A 19,200-nucleotide genomic window follows, 5' to 3' on the forward strand; every position below is an offset into this window, starting at 1 on the left:
CACGGCACGTCCATGAAGCAAAGCGTCTAAAAGAAGAGTTGAAAGACGTCATTGCAGAACAATACAAAGCTGAACAACTCCAAGAGAAAAAGGCATCGCTGCGTGAGATGCCTCGAGTTCGCTTTTTGAATATGCTGCATAGCCATTTAACTGTCACAGGTACAAGTTTAATAATGTAAAATGAAAAATAAACTCACAAAAAGTTTCACTCATCTTGCCAACAAATTACCTTTAAAAGTTGTATTCTTGGCTGATTATCCCGCTTAATGCCATGCATTTATATCACGAAAGAAAAGGCACCATGAAGTTGCGTGCACATACCACAGCGCACACAGCAAAGCTCGTTAAGACTCACTGGCAAGACAATATCAGCATGTGAAAGTGGTGATGAGTAGACGACTCTCTCACTAGGATGAATGTCATTCTATATCACAAACAGCTTACTGACGTTGTTAAAGCAAACAAACTCCTCTCCACACTGGATGCAGCAACAAAAACTGCAACAGGTTACCATGCTTCTTACTTGCTACCAGGAAAAATGCCAGTACTTGATCCAGTGTATAGGGAGTTAACTGGCAGCCATAAGTCTAGTTTGAACTTCTCTGCAAAGCGTCTATATGTTGATGTTGAAGATGCCGAAAGCAAAACACAACAAATCATGTATAATTTCACGAAAGATGAACTTGCAGAAAGACAACCCAGCAGCATTACACTCAGCACTGCAGGTGAAACCTCAGGAAACCACAGATATTACTTCAGGCACTGTAGACGTTTCTTGTGGCGTAGGTTCTTCTGCAAGGTGTAAGCAGGTGTAAGTAAGCAGGCTTGAAATTACCGGTGTTGTAGACACAGAGACGAAAGTAAAACACTTCCCCTGACATCAGTAGGCTTACCCTCACTTGAAGGCACAGCACAAATCGAAAAACATTGAAGATGTTGGCAGGCTTACTCTCATTGAGGGCACAGCATTTGCGCAGACTATAGGAACAACTGGCAGACTGCTGTGGGCGACCGATGGGAGGTCACTGGTGGGGTCAGGATGCCAGTTGGGGTACCTTGACTTCAGTAGCAGGAGGTTCTGTATTTTAAGTTTAAGTTGCTTGAAGACCTAGTAGAGGTGACAGAAGCAGGTTCTTTAAAAGATCGTCGCCAAAATTCTGTAGTGATTTAAGTCCACTCAGTTGAGATGGTTTAAGGAGGTTTATTAGAAGATGGTACAAGATCACAGGAAGATTACAACAGGACCAGATCAGGATCAGTTCAGGCCCAGAGGGAGACCCCACCAGGAGCAGCCAGCAGGCAGCTCATCCCAGTCAACTTTCCCTTCTCTGACAGATCCCCAACATTCTGACAGCATCATCACATTAACATTCCACTTGTGGTAGAATAGCATTGGATTAACATTAGCAGGATATAACAGTATCCTCAGAGGGAAGCTTTTCAAGGACCTCTGAAGTCTCCCTGAAGAGGCCAAGAGTGGCGTCTCCTGGCCCCTCAGACACTCCTCCTATGAAGGCACAAAAGAAGTCTTCAGAGGCAAGATCGTCAAAATCTTCAGTGTCTGAAAAGGATTCTCAGGCTTTTAAGAAGCCTACACAGTCGGCCAGCAAACTTGCGACAACCTCCTCAGCGCAAAAGAGTTGGGGCGCCAGTTTATGTCTCCACAGCGACGACAACTGTGTCAACGACGACAGCGTCGTCAGTCTTCTCGTCGACGACGACCAATCCTTCATCGTCGTCAGCAGGTAAACCTATTCCATCTGTAATACTGCTAAAGCCGTCGTCGACGTCCAAAAGCTCGTCGACGACGAAGATTGTCCCGTCGACGACGACATCGTCGATGAAGAGCCCCCCGTCGACTGGAGGGTTGACGACGAAGACGTCGACGAGCGCATCGTCGACGAAGAAAATATAGTCTACGGGGGCACCGTCGACGAAGGTCATGCCGTCGACGAGGGTATCGTCGACGGAGGAATCGTCGTCGACCATGGGTATTACTGAGCCATGGAAGAAATCCAAGCTGATAGAAACGTCGTCTATGACCCTACCACCGTCGACAACACCACGGACGACGGCAGGGGATCCTGCAAAAGATTCTGTGTCTGGCAAACTGACCAAGAAGCAGATTACACCAGAAACAACGTCACCAAGTAAGGTGCAAACTCATTTGCCTGTGGAGATTCTCCAGAGTGAGGAATCTGAAGAAGAACTCCTGGATCAGGCTACTTCCCCTTCAGAGCTGCACGTGAAATGTCAGAGCACGGACGAAGAACAGGAGGAGATGAGCTACCAGGAACACCCTTTCCGAGATCAGGTTCCCACGGAGGTCACCCCGATGGTATGCCTTCCCGTGTCAATTGTAAATGACCTCAAATACCTTATCCGGGACTACAAACAACGTTTCCCGGAATCACCGGCAATTGAGACAGGGGGCCCGACGCCTACTACAAATACACCAGCGGCAGCCCCAAAACAGACACGGCCACCTACTCAGGTCCGCCAGGAGAAAGTGCCACCTCAGGTGATAGAATCATCAGATGAGGAGGCGGAAGAAATGGAAGAGGGGGAAGTCCAGGAAGACCAGACGGATCACGATGAGGAGGAAGAATATGTGGCATCTTCCCCAGCTTCACCGCAACCGCGCCAGGCAGATTCACCGCCAGTGGACATTGGCGGTTTCCATAGGATAGTGGAAAGAGCAGCGACGCGGTTTCATATGGTGATGGAATCGACTGAGACCGAGTGCTTCTTACATGACTTCAAGGAGCAAACAAACAAGACAACGAAGTCAATCCCAATAATAGACTTTCTCTGGGACCAGGGAAAGAAACTGATGCTGACGCCGGCCTCTGTACCTGCGGTTGTTCCACGCCAGGATAAAAAATACAAGGCTCCAACCACGGCGCCAGCTTGCCTTAATGGGCACCCGAAACCGGATTCGGTCGTAACCCAGGCGGCCCATAAGAATTCTCGCAACCCTTCCTCTCCTCTGTCAGCCCCACCAGACAAGGAAGGCAGGAAGTTGGACACAATCGGTAAAAGGTTTACTACGACATCGGCCATGACCATCAAGGTGGCCAACTCCATAGCCCTGTTAGGGCGTTATAACCGGCAGCTTTGGGAAGATATAGCCCCATATATAGCGGAACTGCCAAACACAGTTCAGGAGGAGGTCAAGGCACTACTTACGGAGGGCCAAACCTCGGCAGCTGAGATCATTGATTGTGCCATAGATGTGGCCATGACGGGCTTTCGACAACTAGCTGGGGCAGCAGTCCTGCGCCGTCAGGGATGGCTTAAGGCAACATCATTCAGGCAGGAGGTGCAGACGAAAGTGCTGGACATGCCCTTTGACGGCCAACACCTTTTCGGGGACAAGATTGACGAGGCGCTCCAAGCAATCAAGAAATACACTGATACTGCTAGAGCACTTGGTACTTTGCAGGCAAGGAATCAGTCCTTTCGAGGCAACAAATCCAGGGGCCAGTCCTCCTACAGGGGATCCTATCAAAATAGGTCCTCGTATTCCTACCAGAATAAATCCCAGTACCAACAGAAGCAGCAACAAGGTCGTCAGACTTCTTATGGGAGATCAAACTTCAGGGGTAAAAACCAGAAGAGGGGCACTGGCGGACGCCAGTGACCAATTACTCCAGCCAGTCCAGCAACTATATCCCTCATTAAAGATTGGAGGAAAATTGACCCATTTCCTACAAAATTGGCATCTCCTCACCACAGATCGCTGGGTACTTCAATTAATAAGATTCGGCCATTCCCTGGAATTCACCACCATCCCACCTGCAACCCCTCCCCGCAGGCTTCCACACAAACATCTACGACTGCTGCTCCGAGAAATATCTGCGATGTTGAAGAAAGGAGCGATCGAGCGAGTTCCATCGTCTCAAAGGGAGAAAGGATTCTATTCCCGCTTCTTTCTTATACGCAAGAAGGAGAAAAAGTGGAGGCCCATACTAGACCTCAGGGCACTCAACTCTTTCCTGAAGAGTCAGTCGTTCAGGATGGTGACGATCCAAGAAATACTAGGCATTCTAGAAAAAGGAGATTTCATGACATCTTTGGATCTTCAGGATTCCTACTACCACATCCCGATACTCAAGGGGCACAGAAAGTTTCTGAGATTCGAGGTGGCAGGACAGCACTACCAATTCAAAGTCCTACCGTTTGGCCTCAAATCCGCTCCGCGGATTTTCACCAAGTGCCTTTCACCTGTGGCAGCTTTCCTGCGTCAAATGGGTGACCAAGTCTTCCCCTACCTCGACGAAAGGCTGGTAAAGGCACCTTCAGCTGCAGGCGCGACCGAATCCTCCAACGCCTGCACCAATCTTTTTCAACATCTAGGATTGACTCTCAATCACGAGAAATCCTACATGTCCCCAACAAGAAGCATCACCTTCCTCGGGGCGACCTTGAACACGGAATGCGCAAGGGCATTTCCTTCAAAGGAAAGGAAAAACAAAATAATATCTCTGGCCACGGCTGTGGCATCAAGGAAGTCCCTAAGAGTTCGAACCTACAAATCACTCCTAGGAATGATGTCTTCTTGTATACTCCTCATCCCTCACTGCAGACTCCGGATGCGTCCATTGCAAGAAGCCCTCACGAACCAATGGACTCAGAGTACAGGTTCGTTCGAAGACATTGTGAGGATAACACCGCAAATATCCAAAAGCCTGGAATGGTGGAGAGATCACAGGAATTTGTCTATAGGACTGCCATTCCTACTTCCAGCAGCACCGCTGGTGATCACCACCGATGCATCCCTGAAAGGCTGGGGAGCTGTCCTACAGGACCTCCAAGTGAGCGGCAAATGGACAGATCAGGAGAAGCAACTCCATATCAATCTTCTGGTACTGAGGGCTGTGTATCTGGCGCTGCAAGCCTTTTTACCACGCATCCAGAACTCCCAGGTGCTCGTCAGAACGGACAACACCACGACGATGCACTATCTCAACAAACAGGGAGGAACGCGTTCGCTCACTCTATCGCGCGAATCGCAAAAGGTCTGGAACTGGCTTGTACTCCATGGGATCAAGTCAGGGCGGACTATGTCCCGGGCAAGGACAACACCATTGCGGACGCCCTAAGCAGACAGAAATCCCTCTCCCACGAATGGGAGCGCGACAAGAGTACGCTGGCTCACGTATTCTCGGAATGGGGAGTCCCAGGAATCGACCTGTTTGCCACCAAGGAGAACGCCAAATGCCCAAACTACGCAAGCTGGCGTCCCCAACCAGGGTCACTCGGAAATGCCTTTTCCATAGGTTGGTTCAGCGTATTTGCGTACGCTTTTCCACCGTTTCCGATGATTCCAAGGGTTCTCAGGAAGATGAAGGCGGAGCCCTGTACCCTGATCCTAATTGCCCCGTTCTGGCCGAGGCAGCACTGGTTCTCGGATCTTCATCGCCTCTCCATCAGGACACCGATTCGTCTGAAGCAGCACCCGTACCTGCTGACAATGTCCAACGGGCAGGTGCAATACCCGAACCTGCAATCGCTCAGGTTATCAGCCTGGCTCCTGAGCACAGAGAGTTCTGTCATTTAAACATCCCGCAGGAATGCAGGGACGTGCTGGCAAAAGCAAGAGCGGTCAGTACCAACAAAACCTACTCTCTAAAATGGAAAAGATTCTGCACATGGTGTTTAGAGAAAGGCCTGAGACCACTCCATATCACACCCGAACAGATATTGCCATATCTACTACACTTGGCACAGTCAGGATTGGCGCACGCATCCATAAAGGTGCATCTGGCGGCCATTTCACAATTCACCAGGACTTACAAAGGACCGTCTCTCTGGTCCAGTAGGCTCAACAAGCAGTTCCTAAAGGGACTATATAGGTCCTTCCCAAGACCTAGACGGGTCCCACCGACATGGCACCTCAATTTAGTCCTTAACCAACTCATGAAGCACCCTTTTGAGCCCATTCATCGAGCATCCATCAAGTGCATCTCGTGGAAAACAGCTCTGCTGCTCGCTCGAACATCTGCCAGGAGAGTCAGCGAGCTACAGGCTCTATCCATTCAGGAACCCTTCATGCAGTTCAAACAGGACAGGGTGGTGCTGAATACAAATCCCAAGTTCATACCGAAAGTGCCTTCAGACTTTCACCTCAATGAACCGATGGTTCTACGTTCCTTCTTTGCAAACCCTACCACCGCAGCAGAAAGGACGCTACACTCCTTGGACCTCAAAAGGTGTCTAAAGTTTTACATAGGCAAAACAAAGAGCTTCAGGAAGTCATCACAGCTATTTGTGGCCTACAGTAGGCCAAGGATGGGTATGCCTCTAACGAAACAGAGCATCTCACGGTGGATCTCCTCAGCGATAGCATTCTGCCATGACGGGGCCGGACGGCCTTTGGGAGCTAGGGTGGAAGCGCATTCCACCAGAGCGATGTCCACATCAGCAGCGCTGTTCGCTGGAGTGCCGATTTTGGACATATGTAGAGCGGCGACGTGGAAGTCACCGCACACCTTCTCCAGACACTACTGCCTGGATGCTGAACTTATGAAGGATGCAGCAGTGGGCCAGGCGGTGCTTCGCCATCTATTCCAGTGAGGTGAGCCTTCCAACATCCCGCCATCCTGGTATGCACATCTTTTGCTGCTATGATATATTGATGTATGCCAATGTTTCAAACTCGCATGGTAATATGTCTATTATCTAAAATGACTATATGGCATGATTACGTCAGAAATGTGCATAATGTATTGCTGACTACTCTGATTCAGGCATGTGAATCTATGAAAGACACCCCTAATACTGGATAAGAAACTAGTTACTTACCTGTAACAGCAGTTATCCAATATTGGTGTCTTTCATAGATTCACATGCAACCCTCCCGCCTCCCCTGGAAGGACTCACGTCTCTCTCTAACTGTATTACGCCTACCTAGCTTGGTGCGTACGAAAATCTGAGGGACTGAGGCTCCTGTCAGGAAGGTTCTAGAGGGAGGTGATAGCTGATTGGCTGGCTCTAAGAGTTTGGTCCTTTTTACATAAGGATAAGGATAGGCCACTAAGGGGAGGCCCTCGGGCCTATTTTTTTTCTCTATGTAGGTCTATAGGACATTACTTTTCTATGTACCGGAGGCTCCCGTCTTGATGACGGGGAATGATTCAGGCATGTGAATCTATGAAAGACACCAATACTGGATAACTGCTGTTACAGGTAAGTAACGCGTTTCTTCCACAAGATATCCCAAGCCTTAGGTTTAACAATGGAAGGTGCATTTTTGATGATAATGTTCCTCCTATAACTGATCAGCCTTTTTCTTCTCCTTAAAGGGACTTTTCACCAGATTGAATTATATTAGTTCCTTTGTTTCATTGTATTTGCTACAATCGAGAATAGGCCATGAGATAGGCCAAGGTTGGATGAAAGATAAAGACGAGGGGGCTAATTTCCCTATGGATCCAGTCAAAGTATTGGTAATGTGAGCAATATGTGCTCTATTGTGCGCTGTAGACTGTATGGGTCTTGTCTTAATGCCACTTGGTCTGTTACTTCTGTTTGGGCTCAGTTGTAGGTCCCTTCCCTTTTTGGTCCTTTAAGTGCTCAAGTTCCCCTTTAAGAACCGTAATTGTCAGATGTGGTTTGCCAGCAAAAATAGTGAATGCAACTTACTCCTACTCTGCTTCGAGCCCACAAATCCTGCAAAATCTGCCCATAAAATGAATCATGACATACCCCAAGGTCTGACATTTTTTTGACGAGAGGTTTGTTTATGGATGGTGAGCCCTCCCATGACTGTAGATAGTCAACACAGCCGGTCTGAGGACGCAGACCCATGGCTCACTGACCAAGAGTGGAAGCTACATAGAGAGTTGAGAGGATAACTGCCCTCTGAGCCGTGGACATGAAGGATGCCTTATGCAGTTCCACAAAGTACGCTTCATAGTAGCACAAGCAGCTCACTGTTCTGCTGCACCTTTTCCAACCTCCAACCCCTGAGAAGACAATCTTGATGGCTGAGACTCTCCCGCCTGACATAGCTCATTGATGGGGCTGCCCTGCTCAGCCAGTAGGGCACTCTACTCGATCATTTACTGTATGGCTGGCACTTAAGGTGAGCCTCTTGTCCTTGGGGTAGGGATAGGCTGCTGGGCTTCGGCCAGAGGGTGGTGCCGACCATCGCCTACGTTGAAGGCCCGATCTGAAAGACACAGGCATCAGCCTAGCCTGTCCTAGGAAGGAGGGATTGTTTTTATTGAACTAGGCCATACCAAAATAACTGGAACTGTGAACTTGCCAACAATAAATAAACATTGATGGCTTAAACATTAAATTTGGGATGACACCGTGAATGCAAGGCATCGCAGACCTGCACATGTCTTGTTATGATTAAGTGAAACTTTCATCACTGCAGCTACCTTACACCAATGATTAACTAGAAAGACTGGATAAAAAGCATAGCCAAATCACTAAAGGTCTGAGCTTTGACAGATCTCAAAACCCTCTGGTTGGTGGAGACAGCAGAGGATTGAATGCAAACTGGGATGAAGTGGTCCACATGACTCCACGCCCTGAAATAGGGGCAAACGTTCTCTGCTGGCACTTGGGGTGCGGGGGTGGGTGGAACAGGCTCCCCCTGCACATTAATCTATAGTGGTACACTAGGACCTGCTTGATACAAGTCGGTCATAGTTAGAGACTGGGATGCACAACTGCAGGCACATATTTGTATCTTCTTCACCTCCAACCACCACCCACCAAGCCATGGTAATTCATTGACCTATACCTCCAGGTCATACTGTAGCTAACTGACTCGTCTGATCAAGCTGCCTCAGGCATATGTATTTATGAGGGCAGGTGGGTTGAGAGTACCTGTAGTAGACCGAAAACTACACTATTGAAGGAATCAATTCTCAAGGTTGGCATACACTCTGGAACTGGAATTCAAATGGACCTAAAGTAAGCCCTCCTGCTGACTTGTTCAAAACCATGGCGAAAAAAAGCATAACCAAGGCCCAGAAGAGGGCACAGTTCAGAGTTATTCACAGTCAATTGGTTTCTTTAAAGCCATTCCGGGCTCTCAAGAAACCCTTGAGGCCAAAATCTTCAAAGTGGGCCTGGATATTGTTCTGCTCCAACTGAACTGCAAAATATGCTTGATAGGATTACTGGTGCCAAGGAGATCATATCTCAACTAGACGACTCTAACAGAACACTTCAAGAAACTGTCAACAATCTCAGTGACCACCAAAGTCTTAGAAGAACAAGCTGAAGATGTGGAAAGACTGCTTTGGTGAAACAACCTCTGTTTTGTTGGTTTACCAGAGAATGTCTAGAGAGCCCATCTAGAACACTTTCTACAGCTATGGCCGCCCAACTTCGTTCTCAACAACTGACTGTCAGTCTGTTGCGTGGTTGAGTGCATGCACTAGGCACTCACTCAAAAACCTCCACTGGGGACACCACCCACCCCTTAATTTCACGCCTCTTTAATTCTAAAGACCAGGCATAAAATAATAAAGGTGGCAAGAAAAAATGGCAAGATCCGGGATGAGGCAGGCTGAATCATGATATTACTAGACTATACCTGACAAGTACAGTGGCAGTGACAATCATATGAAGAGGTGAAAATTCAAATGCGAGCAACACAAATATAATGTATGTTTATGTATCTTGCCAAACTAAAGGTGATATTCCGGTCATCCACCTTCAAAACCCCTGAGGGAATGGGTGGAGTTGAGGTACTATTTGATGCTCGCTGAGCTTTATCCCTGCCAGGTGTCCAATCCAACGATGCATAAAGACAGCCAAAAGAACAGCGCTTTAGCTGCCACATAAGAAACTGTTCCTCACCGACCTACAAAAGAAACTTGGAAGCCTCATGTTAGGCAGTTCAGATAAGTCCGACTTAAGTTTGACATCTGGACATCAGATCAAGGAAAGCAGATCGATGACGAAGCACCAGCGACAATATTGACTCCAGTAGAGAGACCTCGGCGGCTGAAACTTAACTGGCTTGACGGGGGAGCAGGGAGAGAAGAGAGGTGTCGAAGCAGAAACGAGATTTAACTATCGATTTTTCACATACTGTCACTGTGGGAAAGCTTAAGAGGGGAGCGGGATGGGAGTAGTAGATTTACATAGATGAAACATCTAGAATCAACAATTGAGTTTGACGAACATCTTACAAGTCACCGATCACTCTTTATTATCAGTCATATAGCTTAAGAGGAATAGTTTAAGAAGGTGCATCACCATGATTGGGCATTCCTCCACACACTGGACTAAGTGTTCATGTTTTGTTGACAGATGCTTTAAGGATGTGAGTGTGGGAGGGGCTAACTCCAAGTTTAATTTTTGTATATTCACATGTTGACTTGTAATATACTCGTTATATAAACATCAACAATCGAACATAATGAATTAACTTCACACAAATCATACACTTTCAGGTTTTACATGTTTTGCATGGAATGTAAGCAGCAACTCAGCGAAGTAAAGATGGTAGCAGTTCTTAAAACAGCCAAACAATATGCCACAGATGTTCTCATGTTTCGAAAAATACACCTCCTAGGAAACCATTGTTGGTTTATGTGTAGATATGGCTACATCACAGGTTTTAGCAGAGGGCCAGGGTATGAGCTACGATCATAAACCACCACCATATTACATGTCAGATGCACATTGACGGACAGGCTGCTCAGTTACTTTATGCCTTCTGACAGCCTCCATATTACTCACAGCGACTTGCGTTTCTTGACGTGTACGTACCCCCCTCACCAGTCATTCTCAGCCACATCTGCTCTATCCTAAAGGAATCACCTTCTGACCTTGCAATTGTGGGAAATGACTTGAATGCACTGGTGACCTGGGAAGGTGACAGATTGGGGACTCTGCCTAAAGTGACATTGAACTCATCCCCATTAGAAAACTTCTCACAGTCATTGGAACTCTGTGAGATCTGGTGGCACTATCACCCTGACACCCATTTTTAACCAGTGCTTGTATAAATCAGTCTCCCAACTGGGCTATTTTTTGTTTTGACCACCGAGGTAAAGCAAATAACGGCCGTCCGTTAGCATGCTTGGGTAGAATCTGATCATGCCCATTGAAACACAAGTATACTATTGAATCCCTTAAGCATACTTTACGGCTTGTAGTGGCTATCCAAACCAAAGTTTATAGACCAACCACAAGAAGATGCAGTGCAGTACTTTCAGGCGAATGTTGGATCTGTTGATTCCTTGACCATGGTCTGAGAAGCATACAAGTCTGTCATCTGATGAGGTGCAGTTATCAGCTTAACATCATATTGATCAATCATTTGCAATGCAATAGGTCTCACATTAGTGACAGAGCTATTGGCGTTGCAAATCAAGATGATTGTCAGATTAAAAAAAAAAATATTTCAGCAGTAGCATAGTTAATACAAGATTTTCCACGAAGCAAGAAAAGGCCGGAGGAAGAGAGGAGCTGCGCCTGCCTTCCGCTGGCCACTCTGCTGGTCCATGAGCAACATAGGCAACACAGACAACGGGAGGGGGCTGGAGCAAAGGCAACACGCTGGGCAACGGTAGAAGTCATGCATGGAGATAGGAGCAACAAGATGTACGTATAGGGATACACGAGCGGCTGTGCATGCAGCATGCTAATACACAAGCCATCACCTGAAGAAAAAAAGGGGTGCACACAAATACGCGTTAATTAAAGAAAGGGGAAGACCACATGTAGTGGGGCAGTCCGCAGGGAGGATCTAAAACAACAAAAGGCTGGAGTAATGAGACATGCTAACCAAACAGAAGCATGCATTTATAAAAGGCACGAATAGGAGCGAATGAGAAAAAGAGGAGGGGCTTCAAGTCACAGTGTACATTACAGCATGCCTCACAGAGCAGCGTATGCTCTGTCCAGGCTCGACCTAAAAAGGGAACAAGCCAGAATGGTAGTTGAATTAGAACCTGCAAGTACCAGAGGCTGGGTAAACTATACAGTAGAAAACTTACACCAGTTGTAAAATTCAAAATTAAGATTCCAGCAAACCCAATTGGAAGAAGGCGAAAAAATATGGCTTGCATCCCAATGCAGACTTTATGATAATGGTCACAAGACTGGTAAATTACTGTACAGGCAGAGTTGCAGAGAAGAAGTCAGACACATCAGATACACTAAAGGCAAGCCTGTCTGTGACTCTGTCAGGCCCGGGGCTTGTTACTCTGCTGGTAAATCTACCTGCATTCCCCTGCTTCGCCAATATACTTAGGCAGACCTGCTAACATCCACTGAAAGGCAATACTCCTCATCAGTGCTAACGTTCAGTCAGTGTGGGGTCCTTCACACTCCCAACATCAGCCCACCCACATCCTCCACTCTTCCATTTTCTGTCCGGGTTCACCTCCCATTCCTCATAACCTTTGGCAAACGCCCCATTCTCTATCTTAAACCTCAAAGCCAGTCTGATATTAAGCTTCGCCTACTTAATCTCCACTCGCTCCCCAAACATGCTTTGAAATTACATGATTTGATAAACGACAACTCTTTCAATATTTGCCTCACTGAAGCAAGGCTGTCCTTTACCTCTGCTTCTGGCTGTTGCTGTGTCCTCTAGCTATAATATTTTTCACATAGATAGACCTAACTTCCTAGGTGGTGGTGTTGCAATCATATTTCGTTTGTGCTCTTCACTATTACCCACTACACCTTTGTCTTTGGTTGAGCTATTTGCTGCATCTCCCCATTTTCTTCACCTATACGTTTGCACTTTGGTATTGACCCCCTGGGCCCTCGTTCTGACTTCTGTTTGGATTTCGGCAACATTTTTGGCTGCATCCAGTTTTCTTTTTCTGTGGACATCAATCTCTGGTGCAGAAACTCAGTAAACCTGGGTGTCTCTTCCCTTGTTAATATCTGAACTTCTATGGTATTGTTCCGTAAACCCATCTTCCATACTCCTATCGCTGGCTGTCTTCTATACCCTGTTTGTACATCCTTTTATTATATTTTTCTTTTTTGTGCTATCTGCAGGTGGCATGGAGTGACTACTTCCTTCTGTCTGCTCATCTTACCGTCCCTTCTACTGATACTCTTCTCACTTCTGCTCCTAATTGAGTGGTTCACTGTTGATCTTGTCTTAATATCAGTAAGTTTGAAATCGTACTTTAGAGCAGTCCGAGAAACACCGATGGCACTGTTGAAGATTTGGCGAACAATTTTAATTCTTGGATTTTGTCAGCTGTTCAGACTCTACTACTTCTTAAAGAAGTAAGCTAAATGCTCAAATGGCCCTTGGTACCTTGGCCAAACCTCACCAAAGCCAAACATGCCTGTTTGAAGCTTTTTTCACGATTAATCTGAAGGGGAACTACATCAGGGGAGAGTAGTTTCAGATATTGGAGCAGAATCCTTCTCTTAATTTTATCTCCTAGGCCTTTTACATTCCAGGATAATATCTTAAATGTGCCTGACATGTTTAAGCTAGCCATCTGGGACTCTCGGAGGATAGTCTGTCAACCCCTTGGGGACCCCACATCAACTCTGTCCCCAGCCCATGAACTGACAGGAAAATTCTCCTCTTTTGCGTGTCATAATCAGTCACACTTGGGCCATTCCTACCAATTCGACCGGACAGTGCAACCACTGAAATTTGTCATCGCCACCACCAACCAAAACATCTAACACCCTCAGGTATAACAATCCCCAGTTACATCTTACCCTCCCTTCTTCCCTCCCTGCATAGTGGTTTTGAAACTGCCCCGCCCCCAACATTGCAGAGTGCCTTTGTATCCCCACTCTTGTACACTATTGTATGGGAACGTGAACAACTCCAGGTGCCATTTCACCGCTCCCAGTCTTCATAATAATGTAAATCAGTTACAGCTATTTGTCGAATCACACTTCAACAGAGTTTGCGTTGGCCCCAGGGGTGGATAAGCACCAGGCTGGAACTCCAGGGGGGCAAGGCAATCAGTTCAAATGAATCCCCATGTCAGCGAGCCAACGCCCATGAAAGAACTATGTTCGTCACTCCTGTCATGCCACATAGTCTCTGGTGCTCCAAAAGAAGGTTCATGATGCAGCTGTTTCGGAGTCACCCTTCGTTGCTTCCTCTTCCGTTGAATGGCGCAGCCGCTGCCTCCGGTCTCTTGTGACCCTCAAGACGATGTGGGCGCTACTTTTTATCCTCGACCGTGCGCCACCCTTCCAACCAGTTCCACACTTCTTCAGGAGTCTCAAAGAGCCACGTTTTACCTTCTGCTGCCACACTAAATTTGCCCGGAAAGATCATTGCATGTTTCACCTCCTTGTCTCGTAAGACTCTTTTGAGTAAAGAGCGTCGCAACTTTTGTATGCAATTAGTGAAATTCTAAAAGAATGTTATAGTTGCATTGTCCAGTTGAGTGGCGGTGCACTTCACGCCGTCTGTAGTACAACGTCTCTGGAATTAAATATTTGTTGTCCGGGCGAACCCAGAGTCGGGGAGTGCCGCCTGGGACCCGATAGGCTCTTTCCACTGAAAAGTAATTGGAGAGGCCTTGAGGCTGGAGGTATTGTACGATTAGCTCTTTGACAAATAGGTCCATTGAGGAGCCCCCCGCCCACTCAGGAGCTCACAAAATGCAGACATTATTCAGACTAGATCGCCCCACAAAATCTTTCCATTTTGGTTTCCAGTACTCGCGTGGTCGATTCGAGGTCCATAATTTGCGCCTTAAGCGTTTTGGCTTCGGTCTGCAGGGTAGTTACTATGTCTTCCATTACTGTGACTCTGGATTCAAGGGCATTTAAATCGGCATGCATCCGTGTAACTTCTGTTGTGAGTGCATCTATTTTGCTTTCTAGTGTTGTGAAGATCCCTTGAATCGCTGCCATTATATCCTGCAGCGACTTTGAGGCTGTTTCCCCAGTATTGGAGAATTCCAGCAGCCCCAAGCTTCTGGAAGCCAAGAAGAAAAGCCTAGACACATGGTGCATCTTTGAGTACCCAATATTTGAAGCCAGAGGAAGTCCCCAAAAGCATAGCAAAATATGGGGGAAATTGTCTCATAATCTGCGAGGTTTGTAGTCTAACAACTGATCAACAAACCTCAATCAACCAAAGGTATAGCAATAAGATACCTTCAGCATGCAAGGAAGTGCATTAACAGAACAGGGATGTTGATATTTTTTAATACTCTAATTGTTCATGGGAAAGAATGCAATGGAAATCTACATGTCTTGTAAGAAAATCAACTTGTCTCACCTATCCCTAAATCAATTATGTGGGCTGACACAAAAACATTAATGGGCTTTTGTTTTAATAACGCTGACAAGTGATATCAAAGATTTTGCAAAATATTAAAGTACAACTTGATTTTATTACGGAAAAAAATGATATTTTCCTTAAGTACTAAAGCTTAACAATAATTGAATATGAATAGGTGACTTCAGGTACAGTAGTTTGGACATACTGGTCCAAAACGCAAGCTGCAGCTCATGTGCACATCCATCCATGTTGGTTGTATATTGAAATATCTACTACAGAAACGTCATGCTGCCAAAATACAGAGGACCAAAATATGGAGTAAAGAATAGTAAATCTTTACTTACTAATTACCTTCTCAATATTTTGTTCCTCATGATTTTCTATACAGTATTCTGGTAGCCCAATATTCTGAAGACAACATTAAGGTGGAGTACCTCAGTGTTGCAGTAAAGAAGAAATGAATCAGAAAATCTTTGTGGGGGGGGGACGGGGGAGGGGGACTGTCTGTGACGAGACCCCTGGCCTGCTTTCATCCCAGTTGGTTCTTTGCCTGTTGTCTTGCCTCACTGACATACTCACTGCAAATACACACAGCCCAACCTCTGTGGCAGTCATGGGAGCAACAAACACACCCACTGAGCACTCAAACAATCCCATTGGACAGCCACATAATTACACTACAGATGCGCACACACCCTGCATAGACTGATACATAACTTACTGTAGAGACACACAACCCCATGCAGGCACACACCCATAGATACTCCCGCTCCCCAGCACAGACATAAGCACACCCACTCTAAATCGATCGATGCCCTTCCTATTGACATAATTGAAGTTTCTGAGATTGCTTGCTTTACATTTTCAAAGGACTGCATTTTTAATTCTCATAATTTAATTTCTAAAATTTGGAACCTATTCAGCTAACAGCATTCTCTTGTCAGGGAGCAGAGCTTGGCTCAAGCAGACAGAGCCCCAATCCCCTCTGTGCCCCCTTCAGTGCTATTGTGAGGAGATGGCACAGTGATGAAGCGTTCGAGGTGCTATACAGCACTGACAGCCTTGGAACATGCACAGATCATAGTGTAGGACCAAAGAGAGAACTTGAAACTGTGTAGGTGCAACGTTATGTGGGACACACAGCAGACTAAATAGAGAATGGCGAGCCTTGTCTGTTAGCAATAATAGGCTAATGGGACATGCCTAATCATTCTAAGCACAACTGGTGTCACCGTAAGCAGGTGCCTACCATTGTCATAACAGTCCCAGCTCTGTACTAATACAGTTTGGGCAAATACAGAACTGAAGACAAACGCACTGTCAATATGTGTTCGAGGCATGTGGGCTGCTGAATTCATATCTGTGCATAGATCGCCGCCTAGTGTTGGGTCCGGATGTTTGCACGTTGTTGTCCTGGAAGAGTCTTCGAAGTATCCTTGGATAGGTGACTCCTCCCCTGGACTACAGTGCGCATGGGCATCCTCTCCATCCTCAGATTGTTTTTTTCCACCATTGGGTTCGGATGTGCTTATCTTGACTCAAGTTAGGAAAACCTTTTTACAGGCCAAAAGGCCCTTAGTTCGCGTCGGTACTGTTCCCGATCGGTATCGATAGTATATTGTTAGTTTACTAACTTCCAGAACCAACTTTTTCGCATTTTCCCCGACCATCGACCCTTCATCGACGATGGAATCGAGGACACCATTCAAGCGGTGTGCGGTATGCGATGCGAAATATCCCCATATCGACGTCCATCCGGTGTGCAACAAATGCCTTTCACCGGATCACGACGAATGTATGGCCTGTGCCCGATTCCGATCCAAGAAGACTCTTCGGAATCGACGAGCAGCAAGACTCGAAGCGCAGCAAGCGGCACCGGCCCCAGCCAACATCTTCAGCGCCGAAGACGAAGATGTCGAAGACTGGGAGAACCTACCCTCCAGCCCCGCTTCCGAACACGACTCCGTATCGGAAGACGTCGAAGAACAACTCTTTTCCAGAGATGAAGCCGACACCGAGGTAGGAGACTACAATGAGGCCTTAGGGGCCGAAGAGAGTAGCTCCGGTGACGAGCCAGGCCTACCCGTACAGACTGAGGATATCCCAGTGAGCCAATCTATGGATCCGGTCGAGGGATCGCCTTCGGGCCTTACCCAAGACCTATCCCGCAGTTCTTCGGCCCCGCCTTCTGGCCCGGCCTCGGACATTCAGCGGCATCCATTACTACCCAAAAAGGCTGGTTTCCCTCCTTCGAAACCGAAAGCCGCATTGGTTCACCAGAAACCGAAAGTAACGCTGGTCGGATCGAGGCCCACCACACCTTCGACGCCAGCAAAACCCGTCGGCGCAGACCGCACCAAACGAGATTTCGGTGCCGAGCTTGCAGCAGCCGACGTCGGCGCCGACACACGGAAAAAGAGCTTCGGTGCCACCAAACCTCCTCGGCTACCGGCACCGACACAATCGGCTCCGACCCCAAAGGTCAAACTGCCTGCTGCGTCGCACCCCGCTTCGACAGCACCACCAAAGGCACACTCATCAAAGACGTCGACGGCCATTGGCGCCCCTCGACTCGATGACTCGCCGGCACCGAAGAAGTCCACGCCCGCCTCTATGGAAACGGCCGGCACAAAGGACTCGATGGCACTCCAGGTGCGGACCGTTGCTGCGCAACGCCCCAAACACAAAGCAGTCCTCCAGGACACGTCAGGCTCCGAGCCGATAAAAGCTCCACCGACCTCTTCGGCACCGACCAATATCACTTTTGGCCTGCCGCCATCCACGGCCCCAAAACTGTTCCAGATCAGAACACGGGTCACCCACACCACGTTCACGCCTGCCGAACGCTCTCCTGCGGAGTCGTCTCCGTCACATGTCATCGACGCCGACACCGGCAGGATGGTGCTCCACAAAAGGAGAATAACTTCAGAGTCAGCTTTGGACTCCTACCGGATCCCGCTTAAGAAAAAGCTGCCGGTGACTTCGGAACCAGTTCTTTCCGAACCTCTCCACTCCTTTTACCAGGATCCACAGTCCTTCTCTCCCACACACTCCGACACTGACGTTTTGGAGGACTACATGGGTGACCACGTCCCCTACCCCGGAGAGATGGACCCTGAAGGCCAACAGGACCCTGACCAAGCTTGGGATGACCCTGTAGACTCGGGTGCACCTATGGATACACAGGACCCGCAACTCTATGGAGCAAAAACATCTCCCACAGAGGACACTGCCGCATTCAACGCCCTAATTGAACGTGCTGCGGCCAATCATGGGGTGCAACTCCACTCTGACACCGTGGAGGACGACTTTCTCATGGACACTTTCGCATCCTCAGAAAGGAATATAAAAACTCTACCCATGTTAAAGGGTGTCCTCAAACCAGCGAAGGACATCTTCAAAGAACCCACCAGGGCAAGAGTAATAAACCCCAGAATCGACAAGAAATACAGGTCGGCGCCTGGGGACCCTACCTACATTAGAGGCCAGTTACCTCTAGATTCCATTGTAGTTGCGAATGCTCGCAAACGGGCACACTCGCAAACAACAGGTGATGCTCCTCCCCCGGACAAAGAGTCCAAGGTGCTAGAGACCTCCGGCAAACGGGTTGCGGCCCAGGCAGCTAATATATGGCGGATTGCCAATACTCAGGCGCTCCTCGCCCGCTACGATCGAGCACACTACGACACACTAGAACAATTACTCCAACATCTCCCTGACCAATTCAAAGAAGGTGCAGAGATCCTCATCAGGGAGGGACAACTCCTCACAAACGCATCCATCAAGTGTGCACTGGATGCCTCAGATACAGCTGCCAGAGCCATAAACACTAGCGTCATGTTGCGACGACACGCCTGGTTGCGAATCTCTGGATTCAAACCTGAGGTACAAAACAACATACTCAACCAGCCTGTCAACCCCGACTACTTATTCGGGCCGGAGGTTGACACCACCCTAGAGAAAATAAAAAAGGACACGGACACTGC

General features: G+C 47.7%; 1 protein-coding gene across 1 annotated transcript in view; it reads left to right on the top strand.

Moving 5' to 3' along the window:
• USP40 (ubiquitin specific peptidase 40) overlaps positions 1–19,200 on the top strand; it is a 667,009-nt gene that overhangs the window by 205,002 nt on the left and 442,807 nt on the right. The window lies entirely within an intron of this gene.

Source organism: Triturus cristatus, chromosome 3_1, assembly GCF_964204655.1.
Source record: "Triturus cristatus chromosome 3_1, aTriCri1.1, whole genome shotgun sequence".
Taxonomy (NCBI): domain Eukaryota; kingdom Metazoa; phylum Chordata; class Amphibia; order Caudata; family Salamandridae; genus Triturus; species Triturus cristatus.